At 32.7% G+C, this 21,992-nt stretch overlaps 1 protein-coding gene across 10 annotated transcripts in view; it reads left to right on the forward strand.

The window, feature by feature from the left end:
* The window catches only part of Foxp2 (forkhead box P2), a 546,252-nt gene that overhangs the window by 62,270 nt on the left and 461,990 nt on the right, over nucleotides 1-21,992 (forward strand). For all 10 annotated transcript variants that reach the window (XM_048786006.1, XM_048786005.1, XM_048786008.1 and 7 more), the window contains exon 2: nucleotides 10,699-10,840. The gene's annotated coding sequence lies outside the window, so the exon portion shown is untranslated. The remainder of the gene's footprint in view (nucleotides 1-10,698; nucleotides 10,841-21,992) is intronic.

Consider the following 21,992-nt stretch of genomic DNA (forward strand, 5'->3'; position numbering starts at 1 on the left):
CTCTTTTTAGCAACCAACAAAAGCAGATTAGAGCCTGGGAAAGTTGATTCTCCATTTGTCCCAATGTACAATGTAATAATTGATACCAGTTACTATGTATGTGTTGTCATAACAAGGATTGGGAAACATATTCATTTTCACTTATCAGTGAGAAATCTAATAATCAGCTTATTTGTACTTTTCTAGAAATAATCAATGCATGTATAAACATGTGTGTATATGTAATTTTTTTCACAAATGGTAACTCAATACACTTTAATGTATCCTGCATTTTTTTTTAACTTTTGAAGGAGTACCTTTGAAATTGCTCCCTGTCAGTCAGTATATATAGAGCTACTTAAGTGTTTTTTTTTCTGTTGCATAGTGTTGCTTATTAAATAAATATATCATCTTTGCACAAATGGTAAATTTTTAGGAAACATTGTTAACATTTATTTAAAGTAGGTGTGTATTCTTTATGTGATGTCTGTTTCAACAAAAACAGCTTTTAGAACTTCTTAAAATTACAACTGTTTATGTAACTGGTGGTCATTTTCCACTGTTACAGTTTTCCTGGATATCAATTTTCTCTCCTTGGCTGAACTATTGTGTTTCTAGCTGGGCTTTTATTGTACAAGCGGAATGTTTTTGATCAGATTGTATTTACATGACAGCCTGGAACTGTGGCATTCCCTCAAGTACATTGTACACATTTAAAATATTGTCTAAATATTTATTCACATGATGGATTACTGTGGCTCAGAAAAGGCAGTTACAACCTATTGAGTAAATAATTTTAGTTTTAAAAAATTTGGAAAGGCTTTGAAGGGGTCATAATGATGTCTCATCTCAGTTGTTAGAAACAGCCACTGAATACCTTTTTTGACTAAATGGTATTTTAATTCTTAAGTGTTTAAGTAACAAAACAAAACAAAGGGAAAAAAAGGGAAATTTTTAAATCAGTTTTACTGCCGGTGTAGACTTTCCTTCTTCCCATGGTCAGACACCATCTCCTCATCATGAAAAAACAAATAGACAAAAATATTGCAAACAAACAAAACACTCTTGTAGCAAATTCTTAACATTCCTGGTTGCTAATACTAAATTTCAGAACTATATAGTTGAAGTTGCAGAAACATTTGGATTAAGTGGATGTTTTGCCCTCAAATTGCAAAGACCAGTTTTCATAACAAATTTTAATATAAATTTGATTGTTGTTAATCCTGTGTGTAAGAAGTTGTTCATTATTTTAAGTCAGCTTGAAAATGTGGAATTTCATGCTGTCTCTATTCTTTCAAACAGGAGACAAGGTTTTTGGTCTTAATTATGGATAATTAAAGGTGTGTGTGTGAGTGTGTGTATATGTGTGTTTGTATTTTCTTTTTTCAATCATGTGGTGCCAGGTTCTTTTATTTATAGTTCAGTTTGCTTGAACTTTTAAAACCTTTTACATTTATTAGAGATTTTTTTTAAGTGAGGAAAATAGTTTGTTTCATCTCATGTAATGCTAAGTTTACATAGACAGTGTAGATCTGTGATTGTAACATCTTTTGACAAGCAAATTAGACCGTAGAAAGAGCATCCAACTTGGAGCTTGGGGCATATGGTGCTACCTTCTGCAACCATAACTCAAAAACAAGCCATTCTGTTCAGTGAGGGGTCATGTTCTGACTCAAGATCTTTAGTGTGGAAGTAGCCTCTTAAAGGAAATTGCAATCTCAGTAGAAAAACAAATGTACTTGTCTGAATTGAAGCTAAAAGTTAGAGGTAAAAACCAGTGCATACAATTAAATTATTTTTTAAAATCTGAAATTAACTTGAATATAAAAATAGTTAAGGAAAACAATGAAGGTGGAAGAAATCAAACAATGCAGTTATCTTGGTCATTATCTTAGCAATTGGAATTATTAAGACTGTGAAAACTTTACTCTATGAAATAAGTAATACTAAGATTAAAATTTGATATCTGATACCTTACAATATATCAGAATGGTAAAAAGAACTGTCTTGAAATAATCAACTGTACACATTGGTTTTGGATCATAGCCTTCTTATTTCACTTTTCTTATCCAGGAGTGAATTAATAAAATAGCCCAATGTTGCTTCATACACATATGTATAAAGCTGAGGGAAGAGCTATCAATCAGTTTTAAATTCAGATTGTCATTTAGAACACACATGTGTACAGATGGTGAGGTTTTGACTGCCCATCAGAGCACCAATACCTTTGAGACAGCTGTTGCAGATAAACCTCTTTTACATGCTTTAGGTCAAGAGTAGTCAAACCTGTTTCTGCACCTGCTTTTGCATATGCAAATCTGTTGTTTTGTCATTTCATTAAACAAGAAGAGGTAACAGTCTCTTGTGGTTGTAAATAAGTCTGGAACATCGCCTACATGAAAAGAAATCCAGCAAAAAGACAACTGTGGTTTCTGTTGTATAGTCATGGGAGGTTGTTTCTGTTTGGGGCTTTGTTTCTGGAAGACTGCCCATAATTTGGAGAGAGGGTAGAAAGGCAAGTTAATGTTTGGAGGCAAGAGCAGGGAAGGTGTTTGCTGTCATTGACTGTAGGGTAGTTGTGAAGTTTGACATGCCCAGAAGCTACTGAATGCCATGTGGGGCCCCCATACACTGCATACCTCAGTTTTCATCATCTGGTGAGCCTGCAGCAGGATTTCCAGGCACTGGAGTCAACAACATGTCTACTTTGGTTTGGAATTGATTGATCCACAGAACAGAACGAGCTTGTGGGATCTTCTTTTGCTATAGAATGACATAAATGATTGAAGTGTTTTCTTTAGGAAAAAAAAATCTGTATCATTTGTTTACAGACCTTATTGCTTATGGGAAAGAAATTGTCAAATAGTAATGCAAGAAGACTTTGCTGGAAACTCAGAAGTTAGGCTTGGAAATTATTTTGTTGAGCTTCAGCATATTAGAAATAAAAGTTGGAAAAGAAAATTAGGGGAAGAAATGGTGGAAGATTTTTTTTTCTTATGTACTATATCTCTTTAAAAGGGTATTATAGTGACATATAATAAAAATGGCGTCTCAGAATTTGCAAAATGACAGGAAATTTTACTCTGTGTTGCTGTGGATTGCTGTGGGGAAAGAAAAAGGAAATACTGAATTGATGAGCAAATGTTGCATGCTGTCATTTTAAAATATATTATTTTATTATGAAGTTGTTTCTAATTTTTCTTTTTGAAAAATAGTATAAAATGCATCTGACAGAGAAAGTAATGTTAAGAATATGTTAATTGTGTTTTATCTTCAAGTGTGTTTATTCTGACATAGATTTACTATGAGCAGGAGTAAAAAAATATCATTTTCTAGCTTTGGGGGAAAATTAAAAATTCTTCCCTGACCTTTTAACCTTGTCAAATGATTTCCCTGCTCTTGACACAGTGCATTATATTTGCAAAGGTTGGAAGTTAACTCTTCAAGGTACCAGACATCATTTTTATTGGGATATTAATTCTCAGAGGTGCTAATCTCATCAAGATTTGTAGGCATTTTCTTTCATAGGCCATTCTGATTTGTAGCTCTTTCTTTTCACAGCAGTATTAAATACCAAACCTTCTCTGATATGGAAGTTCATTAGAGATATGTCTTTGATGGCAGCCCTTTCCTGGCTTCAGTTTCAAATACCTTGATGTAAAGCTTAAGAAGCCATTGTGTTGTAAGCCCTCCTTGATGTGCCTTATTTAGATCTGCATAGTAAATCAAGGAAAGTAAATAACAAGGCAGCAGATGGAAGCATGGAGATAAGACCAGTGAACAATTGTATTTGTATTTTGTTATGATGTTGACAGGAGCTAAAATTCACTAATCTAGTTCAACTGATCTGCATTTCAAAGAAATCTCATTTAGCAGCAACTTGAAGGTTTGTAGGATAAAGTTCTTTTATTGCAGCTTTTATTGCATTCTTTGCTAATTTATCTGGTCAAGATTTAGCCTTGCTTACTTAAAGCTGCAAGCATGTTACAAGGAGTCTTAAATACTATGAAAGCATTAATGTCTAGACTATGAACTGAAGGTAATTACATATCCAGCCCTGAATAGGGTACATTTTGAAAATACTGTTGTCCAAACTCAATTGTCAAGGCAGTATAGATAAGGTTGTGTGTGTGTGTGTGTGTGTGTGTGTTTCCTGCCTGGTGGCTCTGAGATTTTTCTCCACTTTATAAACAAGCTAATACACAATCATCTGCTGTTTAAATTATGCACAAATAAATGGGTATCTTTTAAGTATGGATCTATTGATGCTGGTGTTGGTTATACTTTGAGAATGGAAGTTATTGGTTACCATTAGTATGATAGCCTCATTTGACTCTGCAGCTACAAACATTTAAAATACATTAATGCTTAACTTGAACCCTAAAGTGTTTTAAAAAGCATATGCTGTAGACAAAATGTACAAAGAATATTAGTATTTTTCAATTTTGATAAATATGTTACTTAATGGAAATTAGTTATTTGAAATTTAGTTAGAGAAACTAAATAATATATCCATATAAATAGTGTGTGTGCATATTTGTATATTAACTAAATTTTGAGTAAATTTGGTTTCTGTTATTTCTAAGAGGAAATACTACAGGATTTAGGAAAATTTTCCTGAGTTCAAATTTCATCTCTGTTATTCATATTCTCTGAGATCTTGAGTAAATTACTCTTTTTGGTAAACTCTGAGAGTTGAACTAGAGGCATACAAAGTTAGAAGGTCCAGGTCATTCACTGATAATTTGCTTTATGTCAGGTATTATTTTTGACAGTTCTTTTCCTTGAAGTAATTAATATAATATTCTATTTTCTAAATTTTACTGCTAATCATTTAGAATTTGGGGAATTATTTTGTACTTTCCTTTATAACTCTTTAACAATTCCTTGAGTAACCCAACATATGTTGATCTTAGTTTCTGAAAGACATACAGAATTACTATATATAGTCCTTATGAAAGATTTAGTATATCACTTAAAACAAATTTTCATATAAGTGTCACATGATTTTTCACAAAAAATTTGTAATTTTGTTTTGGCTTCTAAATTTCAAAGTCAATTCATAACTTGAGAGTAGGTATTCAAAACCAAGTGTTTTATTTGACGTGTCTCATTACAGTTTATCTGATATGATTCTTACAGAATTAAATCAAATAAGGACTTGGTTGCTCTGCATGAGACACATTTTTGAAAAATTTATTTAGAACTAAAAAAAAATAGCAGTGAAAATTATTTACTAGAAGTGATAATTATGAAAGATTAGGAAAGGCTTGACATAACTCTGGATTACTACAGTCTCTGCTTCAACCCTGCTCATAATTTCTTGTCAATTGGTTCAGTAGTTTCTTCAAAATAAAGCTAGTCTGTTAAGAAAGGCACAGATGAATACAACACATTCTACATTTTCAAATAGTTTTTAATTAAATGTTGGAAATAAGATGGTGGACCAAATACATTACATAGTTAAGTGGACAGTTTTTAAGTTGGGCTGTGGAGAACAGGTCAGTTGATTCCCTCAGTCTGACAGAGTAAGGCAGCGCTTCATGGAAGTAGTGGTAATTGAATTGAGGTTTGAAAGGTAAGATTTGGAGAAACAGAATTTGAGAGGGGAGAGACATTCTCAGTGGAGTAAGTTGAGACTTTAAAGGCTGATAAAGACATATCAAATAGTTCCGTTTGATTATAGAATGTGTAGATTAGTGGAACAAAGTAAAGAAGAGGCAGATTTGATCTTAAGAATGTAGGGCCTTTGATTTTAGACTAATAAATTTTGGTTTATTGAGAAGCTCCTTTTTCAAACAACAGTAAAACATGCTCTTATGAGGAAAAGCATCAGGGAAATATTTGCATGATTTTAAGTTAAATATATTCAAGTCAGATATTAATTTAATTCTCCTGTCTACCTAAGGCCATTTTAACAGACCCTGAAAACCTATGCTTGAGAAACCTTGTTAGGTTGGGTGTGTTCTACAGAATAATGATAAGATGAAGGGATTTGGTGGGTGTGAGGAATCAATTTGACATTGAGGGAAAGACTGTCATTACAGAATTGCTAGAGAAACCTGTTTTTAAGATGTTTATAGAGGCATCTGATATTCTTGTTATATATTTAAGAAAACTTGGGTGTATTGAGTAAAAAGAAGGCAGGAGTTTAAATTTTGAAGATACACAAAATACTGGTAATTTGAATTAGAGAATCAGAATATTCAAGTGAAGACATTTAAGAGGCATCAGAAAATAAAAGTCTCAGCAAAAGAAGGTGGAAAAATATATTTATAGCTTGTTTTAAGATAATAAAATTAACTAGTAAATATTTTTCAAAATGTAAATGGAATGTCTTGCAAAATATTTTTTTATTGGTTGTTCAGAACTCAAACCAAACTTTTCTTTAGAATCCATTTTACATAAGGTTGCAAGATAGCCCATCATTTATTCCTGATATCAAACAGGGATGTTTCTTATCCCTTATAGTGCTTGCAGGTAATTTGCCTAGCTTTATTATTTTTTAAATATGAATTTAGTTGTTAAATCTTAAAAAACTGAATTTCTCTCTGTTTTCTCTGTGTCTTTCTCTCTCTCTCTCTCACACACACACACACACACACACGGACATAGACACCTTTTCCAGCTTGTCTTGAAAATTCATGTTTGTTAAAACTAACCTGCATTCTTACAAAGCAGAAATGGCAAGAATCTGATCAGGATTAAGAAACACTTCTACAAAGACTTTACCACAAAGTATCCAAACTTTTAAAAATCTTACTCCCCGCCTTTCTACTTTTGTCTATGGGTATTATATCTTGTGACCTTTATGATATATTTTTATTTCCATTAATATTTGCCTTGAATCCTAACTCCTCTATGCAACAGTTTTCATAGGTGAAATAGGTTGGGATTACAAAAGAGAGATAAGGAATAGATTGCCTATTATTCTAGTGGCTTTGGGTTTAACATGCCTCATTTTCTGTTATCCTTGAGTCCTCTGCAAGCCTTTACTTCCCTTGATATCTGATTTGGGAAGAACACTATCAGATGTATATATTTTTTAAAAAGCTTAGGTTTTGTTATGTAGTATGGATTTGAAGGATTTAAGATTGGATGAGAGGGAACTACATAGAAAACTATATATTCAATAGGCACTTTAAATCTGCAGGCCAGGAAAGAAGCCTAGACTGGATATATACTTTTGGAAATTGTGTTGGTTAGTTTCCATTGTTGTGACAAAATATGCAAGGTAAAAAACTTGAAAAGAGGAAATGTTTATTTTGGCTCGTGGTTTTAAGTTTCAGTCTACAGTTGTTTGACTCAATTGCTTTGGGCCTGTGGTGATGCAGTAACTCATGATTGGAGTGCATGGGAAGAAGTCTCTTTACCTTGTGGTGGCTGAGAAGCCAGGAAAAAGAGAGGAAGGGGCTAGATCCTAGAAATCACTTCACAGGGCACACAACCAATGATGTGACTTCTTCTACTTCCCGGTAGCATCAAAGGCTGGTGATCAAGCCTTTAGCATATGAGCCTTTGGGATTCATTTAAGATCCATCTGAACCATAAGAATCTTCATTTGCAACAAGTAGTAGATATGACAAGAAATAGACTACAGATTAAGAAGGCAATTGGGAAAACAGTTGTTGAGAAGGTACATGTCAGAATACAAACCAGCAGAGTCTGAATAAAGGTGATGTGAAAGTTGGAGAGGGATGAGGAAAGAGGGATGCCATGTAAATCAAATGAATTTCAAGAAGAGTAAACCATAGGCTGAGAAATTAAGCAAGCTAGGATTTAAGAAATCATATTTGGATTTTTTCAGCTGGGTGGTGATGACCTGATATTTAGCTTCAAGAATATGAGGATTCAGTAAACTCTTGAAACATCTGTGTCAGTGTTAAAGAATGGAGTCTTGTTTATTCTAAACCCATCTTAATATTTTTGTCATAGGACAGCATTATGGATTATCACCATCACCACAACAAAAATAATAATTTGTTTACCGAAAGAAAAATAAAATGATAAATGAATAATACATTAGTGGTATTTTGAGTGGCTGTATCAAGTTGTCATTCAAACTTGGACACTTTTGAGAGGGAAAAGGATAGTTCCTAATAAATGCAATAGGCATGAACTACATCCATCCCAGAAAATTCAGGATGAATAGTCATCTAATTATAGTTCATATTTGTTCAGTGCTAGCTTTGTTCCAGGCACTGATACAAGGTCTTTATTGGTTTATCTGATTTAATGACTGGTTTTAGTTGTTAACATTAATAATTCTTCTTTTTTGGGGAGTGTTAGGGATGGAACTCAGGGACATTTAGCAACTGAGCCACATCCCCCTCCCTATTTTGTATTTTATTTAGAGTCAGGGTCTCACCGAATTGTTTAGTGCTTTGCCATTGCTGAGGCTGGCTTTGAACTCCTTATCCTCCTATGTCAGCCTCCTGAGCTGCTGGGATTAGAGGCATGTGCCACCAGGCCTGGCCTCTTTCTCTGTATATAATGCATTCTCTGACAAGTGTACATAGTTTTGATGACTTAATTGAAGTTAACTGTGTAGGAAAACTGATTTTTAGATACCAAACTGTGTCTGAAATGAAGATAATTAATACAGATTTCCAGTTACTAATGAGCTACCAATGTAGCTGAGATTATCTGCAAACAAAATTTCAATGTAATGTGGCAGAGTGACTTCACTAGTATTTTAGTACATTAGATACTGTGTATTTTAGGGTTAAGATTATAGTATATTGAATTTCTCAAGAAGGAATTTGCTTTTCTAAAGAAAATGTGTCTAGAGAAAAAACAAAGTGTGGCTATTTGCACTTTTAAGTGGGTTTTTCTTTATCATAGAAATTGTGTGTGTGTGTGTGTGTGTGTGTGTATTGGGGGTGGTTCTTGATCACAAAGGGAAGAATTTCCATATCTAAATGTAATTTTATGCACATTCATACTATACACTGTGAAAAGGCATAATCTGGTATATTCCTCTGACACATTTGGTAGGTATGGATGGCATTAATTAGCATAGGTATTGCTATAAATGACATGTCAGTCCAGGATAACAAAAAGTACTTGTTACTGATGTCAATCATTCATCCTTTGTCAGTTCAAAAGGCTTCCCTAAAGGAAGGTGCATTGATCTGCACTGACCCACAACATTGCAAAATCATTTTTATATTCCAGAAACCAAAGGAAAACTACCTGTGATTGAACAGTCATATGGAACTATTCATATAGAAAGTGCATTTTGATAAATTTTAGTGGCAAGACTTTAAAATTAGGCCAAGAGTAGGTGAATCTTTGGAAAACAAAATAAAACAGCTTGTTAGAATCCTAAAATGTAATCTTTAGTGGGTTTTCTCCTTTAGTAGCTTTAATCTTTGGCAATCAAATTTATGTATTTGTTTCACCTTTAAGCAATTTTGAGGTATCCCAGGTAAATGATTGCATGTACCACTTATTGGTTAAAAATGGAGGGGGAATCACACAAGCAAGAATTCATGATGAGATAAATAATTTCAAGAAGTATTTTTTTCTTACATATATTTTAATTTTTTATTTAGCTCTTATGATATAGATTTTGCATCACATCATTCTTGTGTCCTTTCCTCACAGTGTTTTCCTAAAATGATAACCACCAGTGTAATATGTTAAGGTTCTGAGCAATAATTGGTTTTAAAGTCCCATCATGCACATTTCCTCAAAACATAGTAGATATTTATTAGCATAAAAATGATATTTTATTTCAAATTTTGCCACAAATATTTCTCCAAATGCTCTAAATTTTTATTTAGTGAATGAGAGAATGAGTGATTTTAAGATAAGACACGGGAATATGATCTGGAGTATGGCACAAGTTGAAGGCATTTATCTTAATATTTAATTTTAATGAGGCAGAAAATACCCATTATTATAAACTTAAATTTTGATAAAGTTTGTATAACAGAAATAATTCTATTAAACTTATGAATGTTTATACCACCAAAGGTCAGATACTCATGCAGCATATTTCTGTGTCCTGGAAAGAAAGGTGTGGGATGTGGTGCATTTTAATATCTAATGCATTTGTTAGAGAATTAAGATGAAACCATATTTAGAATGTACTCATGTAATTTACTCTGATTTGCCCCATATGCCTTATTTGAACAGCCTATTCCCAACTTTTGTACCATCTTTAAAATTCTTATTCCAGATGTCTTGCTGTCTTACAGACCAGTGTTATCTGTATCTGATCTGTCTCATGCTCTCGAAATCATCTCTTTTTATTATTCCATTAAAATTTTTAAAAATGGATTTTCCTTTACACTTTTCTAATCATCCTGTAATTCTTTAGCGCTAAGACATTAAAATGAATGAGTAAAAATATTTGACACCTAATCGTCTCTGCCAGACCATTCAAACTCATGGATTTGCAAAATTATGTTAAAGTCTTTTAAAAATACATTTGAGTAGGCTTTTGCCGTCATTTGGATTTTGAATATTAATTTTCTCTTGCTATGCTGCTTAGCCATAAAAATGAAAAAGGAGTTAAATGTGGGTTTCTTTTAGTGTTGATAATTTAAAAGTTCTACATTTATTTATTGTAACGTTCAACAAGGCAGTTTCTGTATTTCTGTTCACCTCAGATTCCACAGAAAATAGTGGGAAGCTCCCATATCCTGGAACAGAAAGAGAAAATGTCTGATGCATTTGTAATAACTGATTAAAAGTGTAATTTCCCCCTAGATCAAACAGATAATAGAAGTCCGTTGAAGCTTCGTTCTGGCATATTCTGGAAGTAGAAAAATATTCTGAAGAAAGGATCATTGCAAGCAAGAGTAAGATTCCTCAGTCCTGGGAAAGAGTGTTAACATCTATCCCTCCAAATGTAAGTCATCATGCTTTCTGTGTTTTCCATCCCTCAGAGTTTTTTTTTTTTTTTTCCTTTTCAAATCTTAGTGAATAAAAATCTTATTTGGATTTATTCTTTAGAAAATATACCGTGGCTCTAGTTGGTAACTTTTTCATGCTGATTTGTGTTAACTTTCACTAGTATACACAGTGATGCCTTAGGATAATAATATTTAATGCAAAATGAATTGATTTTAATTGTATTTTCTGAGGGAGACCAGTTAAAAATTTTGAGAGTATTCTGATGAAAAGGTAATTTCATTTGATTTAATAGCTACACTAGGACCATCATAATCATTTTGCTTTAAACTTTGGTTCTTTCCTTTTTATATTTCTTTATAAGACTATTTTAATATGTCCGTTTAAATCCACCATATGATAAGAGAGAGATTAAGTCCTTTTTTCACTTTGCATAGTGAAACTTTATTCCACTGACTTTGTATATATGATCTCTAAAAATATGTCAGTTTTGTCAGGTCAGTGTACTGGAAAGACTGTTCCCTGTTAGGAAAAAATTCAAAGATTGTACAGAAACACAAAATTTAGTTCCTGTTCAGAAATTGGTTGGTAGAATTCTGATTGAAACCAGTGCTTGTGTTAGGAGGACTATTTGTGAACAAATTCTTTTTTCTTTGTCAACACTTTTATTTGGGAAGTTAACCAGTGTAATAAGGCACTTGAAATATGATATTCTAGCTTAACTGCCAGAAATTTATCTTTTGCTTCCTAACTGATGGCCTTTTTCATTTCTTGGTTAAAGAACTCAATGACAGAATATTATTTTGATGTTTAGAAGTCCAAATAATATAGTAGAAAATGTATGTTCATGCTCTAGAGTTAATCAAATTATACATTCCCCCAGTTTTTCTCCAACATAAACATGAATCTTCACAGATTTGGTATGTGATATTCTTATTGACTTAGCATCTAATAGCATGGTCAAAGTGGCCTATGGCGAGAAATCTTCGTAATGTTTAATTCTGTTATCTAGACCATTCTTATAGTCCCACTGAGCACCTGAACATCTGTCGTTTTAACTCAGGACAAATTATATATTTAAAAGAAATTGTGCATACAAAGAGGAACGTTTTAGTTATTTGAGCTAGTTGTTCAGTTTAATTTATTGTAAATCATTGGGCAAGATAAAGACACTTTGGTAAAAGATTGCAAACATTCTTTTCTCTGAAGTGAAGCAGTTTTTCTTCACATACAACTTTTTTATTCATTGGTTTGATGTTGTTGAACGTTTGAAAAATAATGTCATTTACAGTAACATTTTGCTGATCTTGTGCTGGTCAGCAAGTGAGGATGAATGAAGTATGGCAACAGTGACATGGTTGAATCTCAGAAACATACTAGTGAGTGGAAAAAAACCCTACACAAAAAAACAACACTGGATCATTTCTTTTATATTAAGTTTCAAAACTAGACTACTTTTTTATGGATGCAAGAAGTGATTACAGCAAAAGTCAGGATAGTAGTTAAAATAATAGGTAGGTGGTAAGTTGAGGAGTTGGTTCCAGGAGCTTCTGGTGTGCTAGAAACATTCTATTTGTTTGTCTGGCTGGTGGTTGCAGGGATGTTATGCTTTATGAAAAGCTATTGGTGAGAAGAAACCTGATGACTTTTTGCTAAGATTGGGTACAAGATAAGGACATTCCTCTCACCACTTCTACTTAACTTTATACTAGAAGTCATAGCTAAATTAAGAAGACAAGAAAAGTCAATAAAATGAATTCAGATTGGTAAGGAAGAAATAAAACTGTGCATTGAAGACGTGCTTATCACTGTAGCACATCCCAAAGAATCAACAAGAACACAACCCCCTGAAAATGATGATGATTATGGAAAGGTTGTAAAACACATGATTAATATACAAAAGTCAGTGACCTTCCTATATACCTGCAATGAACAATTGGGACTTGAAATTAATAACACCCAAAAGGAAACATACTTAGGTATAAATCTAATGAAACACATGCAAGATCAATATTAGGAAAAAAAAAACAAAATGCTGATGAAAGAAAATTAAAACTCTAATTAAATGAAGAAATATTCTGTGTTCATGGAGTGATGGACTCAATATTGTTAAGAAGTCAGTTCTTCCTAATTTGATATATGGATTCAAGACAGTCTCAAAATCCTAGCAATTTATTTTATTACCATTGATAAGCTGCCTTGTATAGAAAAGCAAGATGACCCAGAACAATCAATATAATATTGGAAAAAAGAACAAAGTCAGAATATGAACACCCCCTAAATTTAAAACTTATCGTATACCTACAATAATCAAGAAAATTTGACATTGTTAAAAGATTGAGACATATAGATCATTGTAATGGGATAGATAGCTCAGAAATAGACCACACAAGTATAGCCACTTACCTTTGACAAAGGAGCAAGGGCAATTCAGTGGAGAAAGTACAGGGTTTTCACCCAGTGGTGTTGGAACAACTAGACATTCACATGTTTAGGAAAAAAAAAAAAGAAGGGGGTGGAGGGATCTAGACACAGATCATTTCCCATTCACAAAAATGAACTCAGAATGGATCGTGAAACTGAATGTAAAACCATAAGATAAACATTGGAAAAATCTATGTAAACTTGGGTTGAGTGATGACTTTCTTATACACACCACCAAAAGCATAATCCATGAAAGAAAACTTGTTAAGTTGGACTTCATTAAAATGGAAAAACTTCTGGCTGTGAGAATGTCACTGAAAAGACAAGCCATAGACTGGGAGAAAATATTTCCAAAATATTTAACTGATAAAGGACTTATATCCCAAGTATTCAGAGAACTCTTAAAATTTAATAATCAGAAAGCATATACCCAATTTAAAAATGGGCAAGAGCTCTAAACATACACACAATTAAAGAAGATATAACACACAGATACATATGATAAATAAACATATAAACTGATGTCTACTTTAAATTATTAAGGATTTGCAAAGTAAAACAGGAGGTATCACTATACAAGTATGTGAATGACTAAAATCCAACACACTGTTAACATCAACTATAGAGGAATATGTGTAGCATTGGGGACTGCCATTCATTGTTGGGGAGAACTCAGAACATACACTTGTTTTAGAAGACAGCTGGCTGTTTCTTATAAGATTCGCATCCTTGTGATGTCATCCAGAAGTTATACTCCAACATATTTACGCAAATGTATTGAAATCTTACAGTTCACACGAACACAAGAATGTTACAGCAGTCCCCACTCTGGTTTTAGTGGTGCTAGATATCAAACTCAAGGCCTCACACATATTAAGCACACATTCTACTTCTGAGCTAGAACCCCAGATCTGTTTCCTTAATAAGTGAATAGCAACCCAGTTGTCCTTCAATAGGTGAATGGATAAACAAATTGTGCTATATCCAGACAATGTAGTATTATTTAGTAATAAAAAATAATGAGGTACCAATCCATGAAAAGACATGGAGGAACCATGCATGTCTATTGATGAGTGAATGAAGCTCTCTGAAAAGACTGTGGTTTCAACTATGTGACTTTATGAAAAAGATAGAACTATGAAGACAATAAAAAAAGATCAGAGGTTGTCAGCAATTATAGGCAGAAGTGGGAAATGAATAGATAGTACATAGAATTTTTAGAGTAATGAATTCATTCTGTGTGATACTGTATGGCCTGGCATTTGTGGAAATATATAAAATTGGTCAAAACAAAGAGTGAATCCTTATGTAAATTCCATAGTTTAATTAATGATAATGTATCAGTGTAGGTTTATCAGTTATAGCAAATGCACCACAGTAATATAACATGTTAATAATAGGGAAACTGTATATATGTTGGGGATGGGAAGGTGCATATGGAAACTCTTTGTTCTTTCTGCTTGGTTTTCCTGTAAATCTAGAAAAGTGGTTTAAAGCATAAAATTTATTAATTTAAAAAAGAGAAAACAAAACATTAGTTTTATGTCTTTATTTTAGATACTTCCTTGCATGTGTAATGTAATTCAAAGCAAAAAAGAATTAAAAAGGCAATCTCAATGATTCTGTTAAGTAGAATTCTGAGAAAAATTGAGACAATTTCAAATGTGATCTGTTGACACTGAATATTCAAAGTTAAAAAGATAGAATTTAAAAAAAATTAAAAGACAGAATTTTAAAATCAATATTTTATTATATTACAAAGCAGTATATTTTATTTTGGAAAAGTGCTAACCTCTATAGAGAAGGACTTCTGTACTTGCCTTTTTAAAGTAACTTCTTGACTATTTACCCAGCATGAACTTAGCTTTATTTTAAGATAAATATTTCACTGTAAAATTTAAAATAGACACATATGATGTCAAGTATAAAAATATTCATTCTGTAGTACTGAACTCCTCATCTTCAATGAGTTGCTCATTATTTTATTCCCTGATTTTTCATATGCTTTCCACAGAGGTCTGTCATCCTCAGAAACAATTTTTCACTTAAGTGATACAAAATTTTAATTTTTTTTGCTATGTTGTAATATATAAAAAAATGATTGTCTTTCTTTGAATAGAAAATTTTAAATATAATTATACTTTCAGTTTTATAAAAGAGCCAGATATGGGCTTTTTTCTAGCTCTCTCTCTCTCTCTCTCTCTTTTTCTTTCTTTTTCCTCCTCATTTCTCTTTTTCTTCCTCACTTTTTCTTCTTTCATTCTCAGTAATTTCAAGTGGTTAGTTTTCCAAGGAGTGAACATACTCCTATGTAGTTCGATGACATTAAAAAGAAACCAGGAATTTATTATTCATAAAAATGAAATATGAAAATCCCCTTTTTCTTCAGGCTCTGGAGATAGCTAGGCTCAACACAAATGTCTGGGGAGAATGCATCTGTTGCTATTGCATTTATTTTTTTTTGTTTCTCTGAAAACTTGGCATTTGTAAAATATCTATGATTTTGATTTGTCTTGGCCAAAGCCCAGATTACCAAGGAATTACATTTTGAACATATTCAACTAAGAATTATCTTTGTAGCAACTTTTCCTTTGCCATATTGAAATTTTGGGAATAAAATCAGATTTTGTTTTAAAAACTAGCTATGTTTCTTCATAGTGCCAGAATGAATTTTTTTTTTCTGTGTTCAAGAGGCATAAAGCAATGCTTGTAGTCTTTCTGAAACTTATTTTAAGCATGTTGTGGAGGAAAGAGCCCCATTTTGAGTTTGACAGACCTGGGTTCAAATGTTTGCGCTGCCACTTCTAATTTACATGGATTCTGGGTAAGTTTTGCATGTAAAAAAGCAACAATAATAACTTCTTTATAGAGTTATGTCAAGGTTTAATGATCAAACACACAGAATACCTGACAGAGCAGTCATTTATTTAGTGTTGGTGATCTTTTGCTTGCCCTTCACTTATACAGCAGTTGTGTGTATATAAGAGAATAAATGTATTTTTGGCATGTATGTATGTGTTTATATGCCCACATTATGTGTGGTTTTGTATCTCTCTCAAAAATATATAGGTATACAATAATATGCATTATTTTATGTAGCCATTTATTTTATTTGTTAAGTCCTGAAGCAGAGAATTCTTCTGGAATTAATATAGTTCTGGAATTCAGGAAATATGTATCCTATCACCACATGGAAATATTTAAAAAGTTACTATTTCTTTGTGCCCCAGTTTTTCTGAAACTTCATATTAATGTACCTGGAATGTTTATAAATCCTTAGAAGAATATCTGATGGAGATACACACACACACACACACACACACACATATATTTCTTTTACAAATTCTCAGCAGGAAATAGAATAGGGTTCTTTTTCTTCAGTGTGTAATTCAGAGAATGATATACTACTACATCTTGATTAGAGATCAAAAGGATTTGCATTGGTCATCTTGAGAAGATTTATGGGAATATGAGAAATAAGATTATTTATTAAATGTATAAAAAAGAGGTGTCAGTTTTGACATGACAAAAAATGCAAAGAAGGAGTTGAACCTTTCTTTAAAAATTGATGTTCCTGTGATTTAGTTTATACTAAATAGTGAGGCACCAGCTTCTTGCGAGAGGTTTATACAGCTGTCTTCAAAACTGATTTGGATCTTCTAAAAATAGTAATTTTGACAAAACTCCTCGCACTCTTATAATGATGTAGGTTTTCCAGCAAAAACAACTGTTAAGATCCTTAAAAAGTAGCCTGCATATCTTGCCTAAATATCTGACTAAATTTGTGTCTTGTGAGTGCTGAATAATACTCAACTCTTGACTAAATGTCTGCTCTCAGACACTAAAGGGAGGATTGTAATTAAGAGAGGCAGTATTTAAATCTGAGGACAAACTCCCATCAAACATACATATTTATCACAAAAGCCTTAAGTCTTAGTTTGAGTGACTATTATTTTTTAAAAAGGCAAACTACTAAAAACTTGTGTTTTCTTTATATCTCTTCATGTTTAAAGGCAAGATGGTAAAGACAAAATTTCTTGTTAAACACAAAATGCATGGTAATCTCCAAATCTATTTGAAGGAACAGTTAGTTACCCATGGAGTCCACTTCCAAGTTAATGATGCAAAGTGTTATCTGGGACAGGGGACTGAGTATTCCTGAAATGAGTAACTCCTTTTTAGTGGATGCATTTATGGTCTAATTTTGTGGAGCTGACAGTTCTATCCATGCAACTATTATTACTCGCATGCTCCATTCTTATTATAGCCATGGGTAATGACATAAAGAAGAAGCAAAGTGGTCTTGGTCAGATATTACAGAATAGCTTGAAAATATATTTCCTCCATATATATGACCTAATGATCATTTCTACTTAAATTTCTTATGTGCTTAATAATTTTATTATTGACAATTTCATTAGCTATAATTTTTTGTTTTGTAAATAATAAAATACCATTTAGTCTACATAGGGAGAATATTTTAGGTTTGTAAAATGTATAAATTTTATTAAGACCTAAAATCTTCACCTAAAATAAAACATATAGGTCATCTTAGGTAATTTAAGGTCTAAAAAAGCATTAATTAATCTCCTGATCTGAGCAAATTTATTGTAATGTGTTTCCTTGAAAATAATTTCAAATTCTCTTCATTGTAGAGTCCAAAGTGATAGTTTTCTTTAATACTTGCATTTTGAAATATTCTAACATTCAGAAAATACATAGTAGGCACTCATATTCAAATTTGACATACATTACAATTTTGTTTTATGTCTTCAGACTTCACTATAATGATGTAGAGCACCTCTTACTCCTCCTCCTCCTCCTTTTTTTTGTTTTTTTTGGTATTGAACTCAGGGGCACATGACCACTGAGCCACATCCCCAGCCCTTTTTTGTATTTTATTAGACAAGGTCTCACTGAATTGCTTAGTGCCTCACTGTTGCTGAGGCTGGCTTTGAACTCTTCCTGCCTCAGCCTCCTGAGCCTCTGGGATTATAGGCATGAGAAATTGTACCCAGCTTCTTACCCCTTCTTGGGCCATGGTTTCAGAGGATTTGGGCTGTGGTCAGCCAGCTTCATTGCTGTTGACCTGAGATGAGGTAGAACATCATAGCAGAACAGTGTGGCAGAGTGAAGCTGCTCAGCTCATGGCATCCAGGAAGCAGAGTGGAAGAGAAGATCTGGAGAGGAGATAAACCCTGCATAACATACACCCAGTGGTCTATTTCCTCTAAGCACATTCTAAATTTTAGTAATCTATTTAGAGCCCTTGTGATCCAGTCATTGCCTAGATCTTCCTTCCCCTGAACCTTGTTCATTGGGGATCCTGCTTTCAATACATGAGCTCTGGGGGGACATTCCACATTCACTAAATTCATAATGAATGCAACAGCTCCATTTTGTCTGGGTGCCAAGACCTGTGCATTCATATCAATGAATTTAGTGAATTTAGTTTTAGGAATAATACTTCTCTGAATATTATTTAGATGTATATTGTGTGTAAAAGACATTAAATTCCACATTTTCTAAAGCAGATACCAGATAGTGGTTTATCCTTTCACTATTAAGGTATGAGAGTTCAAGTTGCTCCATGTCTTGCCAACATGTAGTTTATCTTTTTTGCATTTTTGATATTTTGATGGGTAATATTCATTAGTTTTTAATTGCTCTCTAACATTCCATAATTTGATTAAGGCATAGTTTTTTGAAAAAAAAATTTTCCTTGGTATGAACGACTTATTGTTTCCCAGTTTTTATTATTTCAGATAATATTGCAGTGAACATATTTGTATGTATCACTTTGTGCACATACTGAAGAGCTTCTTTAAGGTTGCGTTTGATGTAATGTGATATTTATGTTGTACACCATTATGTTTTGATACATGTACACATTGTGGAATGGCTAAATCAAGCTATTTTATGTAACAGTTCATAAACTTATTACTTTTTGTAGTGAGAACACATACTCTTTACTCTTAGCAATTTTCAATTATACAATGTATTGTTACTAACTCCAGTCACCTTGATGTACAATAGGTCTCTTGAAAATATTCCTCCTCTTTAACTGAAATTTCATATCCTTTTTCCATTGCTCAATTTCCCCTTTTGGTTTCCAGCATGTTTATACAACATATTGCTATTTTTTCCTAATAAGGTTACACCATTAAGTGATATTTTGGTTTATTTCAAATCATACAAATGAAGCATAGAGGATATGTCACCTTTTTAAAAAGCATCATATAAAAGTTAATAACATAGGATTTCAGGGAGATTTTACAAAGAATGATGAAATATTTTGCATATCTCCTGACATCCAGACAAAATGGAGCTGTTGCATTCATATCATTATTTTATTATGAAATGCTCATTCTAGTGTCCATTACAATACATGTGAATGTAGTCCCTTCAGTATTTCCCTGTATAATGTAGTGACCACATGTGTTTTGATTTTGACTTTTTTAGTTTTCTAGTAGCCTTACATATTGAGGTACCTTAGGCAGTCTTCATAATCAGATTAATAGATTTATACATTTTGTGACATTCTTATTAAAGGTATTATTCTAAGCAAAAGGGCAGAAGTGAGCTGAAATTTGTTTTAATTGTTCCTATTGTGTTTTGTGAGAATAGCACATCCTTTTATTTTATATTTATAATAGGTAACACTATGATATTTATCTTTTCTATTAGATATAAGAACTGATAGAGTGAGTCAGTGTTGGTAGAATGACCAAAGCAAGACCTTTAATATAAGTTCTTAAATTTGACACTGTTAGTGAGGTGGGTCAGCAATTGTCTCAGAGAAAGAAATTTAATTAGTTTATTTGTTGCCATTTCCTTTCATACAATTTCCATTTTTTCTCACTGCCATTTTTTTTCCCTAGGATTCTTAATTAGTCTTGTTCTAGTCAACCCTTCCTGTCTCTGTTCAGATGAAAAACACATATTGCTACACAGAATATCTGTTGGTAACCATTTCTCTCTCTTTTTTATTGTGAAACACCAATGCACAAACACATGTATTTGAATTAACAAATCAGAGTTAAATTTTAAATAAAAATTCCATATAGATTTTTCAGAGTAAAATTGTATACATATATTTTTGCTCAGTGCTCCATTAATTCCAGTCTCTTAATTTTTACAAATCCTTTATACCTAACCAGTTATTAGAAGACAGCTTTGGTTTACTTGTTCAGTTTTAAAATATTTTTATGGTACTCCTATCTTCTGTTTATTTTTTTAAAGATGTAAATGACTTAAATTTGATATTCTCAATTTTTATTATTGAAAATATAGGTCTTTTAATTTAAATCTATGTAGATAATGAATTGAGGCAGTTTAAGAAATAAAATTTCTGAAGAGTTTCATTATAGAAATTAATAGTAATGTAAAAGATGTTTATATGCAAATACCTGGAAACAGTGATTTTTAAAAATTTTCGGTCATACTTTAAGAATGAACTTCACAAGGAACCATTTTATTTCCCAGTACTTGGTAAACTCCTCCATGCCTTGTTCAGCCTGAATTCCCAATGCCTTGAACGGTGCTGACATACATCCTGCATTTAATAAAAATTTTTGGTGAGTGAATTTATTTGGTATTCTCTTTCAGAAAAGGAAGTTTGCTTATACTGCACTGCAAGGTGAGTTGTAGTCATTTCTCTTGACTTACAATGCTTAGGAAGACTATGTTGAAAGGAAATACAAAAATTTTATCATGGTTGAACAGTTCACATCTTTTAGGGCTGTGATTAAAGAAAACGATCTTGGTTAATTAAGCCAAAAATAATTTCATTCAGTGAAAAAAGGAAAGAACAGACCAACAATTTTCACATTATAGTAGATTTTTTCTACCTTTGAAAAAACACATATAGAATATAAATATTACTAGTATGAGTTCACTCTAAGGGAGATAGACTTTTCGGCATTTTTTTTTCTTTAGCTGTAACACCTAGGTATTTCTCACTATCTTTTTTAAACTCCTGAGTCAGTGTCTTTTCCTCTAAGATGGAATTTGAAAGATTGAATAAGTGCTGATTGACTCATTGAACAACTTCCTCTGAGGATCTGTAATGTATACTAAGATATGATGGCACTCCTTAATGGATGTAGCTGCTTTTGCTATGATTTGTCATGGGGTCATAACTTTCTTTCCTTGTGTTATCATTGTATTAATATTTTTGGAAGGAGTAATTAGAATTGGGGGTTTAGATTGTTGTGTTTAAGTAGAAGTCATGCAGTAGTGTTAGTGTTGACAAATCTAAAGGACAGTTTTTAATGCCTTGTCTTCCCTGAAATATTTAACATTACTGACTGCTTCCTCCTATAATCTCATATTCTCACCTCATGTTCTCTCACTTACTCCTCTTCCTACATTTCCTTTATGAGTCTTTTTTCCTGCCCACTTCAAAACATTAGCTCTTTTCCTCACTGGGTACATTACTTTCTAAATGAGCTCTCCTATCCCCAAACCTTTAACTACCATCTGTAGTGCTGAAGCTTATCCCCCTCTTTGCCTCCCAGTACAGGGGATTGAACCCAGGGGTTCTCTACAATTGAGCTACATCCCTAACCCTTTTGATTTTTATTTTGAGACAGGGTCTCACAAAGTTGTTAAGACTGACCTTGAACTGTGACCCACCTTCCACAACTTCCCAAATCCCTGGGATTTGGGGTATGGACACCACACCCAACTCCAAGACCTAAGACTCCTACTTTTCTATCTCTAGC

This window comes from Marmota marmota, unplaced genomic scaffold, assembly GCF_001458135.2.
Source record: "Marmota marmota marmota unplaced genomic scaffold, marMar, whole genome shotgun sequence".
Classification (NCBI taxonomy): domain Eukaryota; kingdom Metazoa; phylum Chordata; class Mammalia; order Rodentia; family Sciuridae; genus Marmota; species Marmota marmota.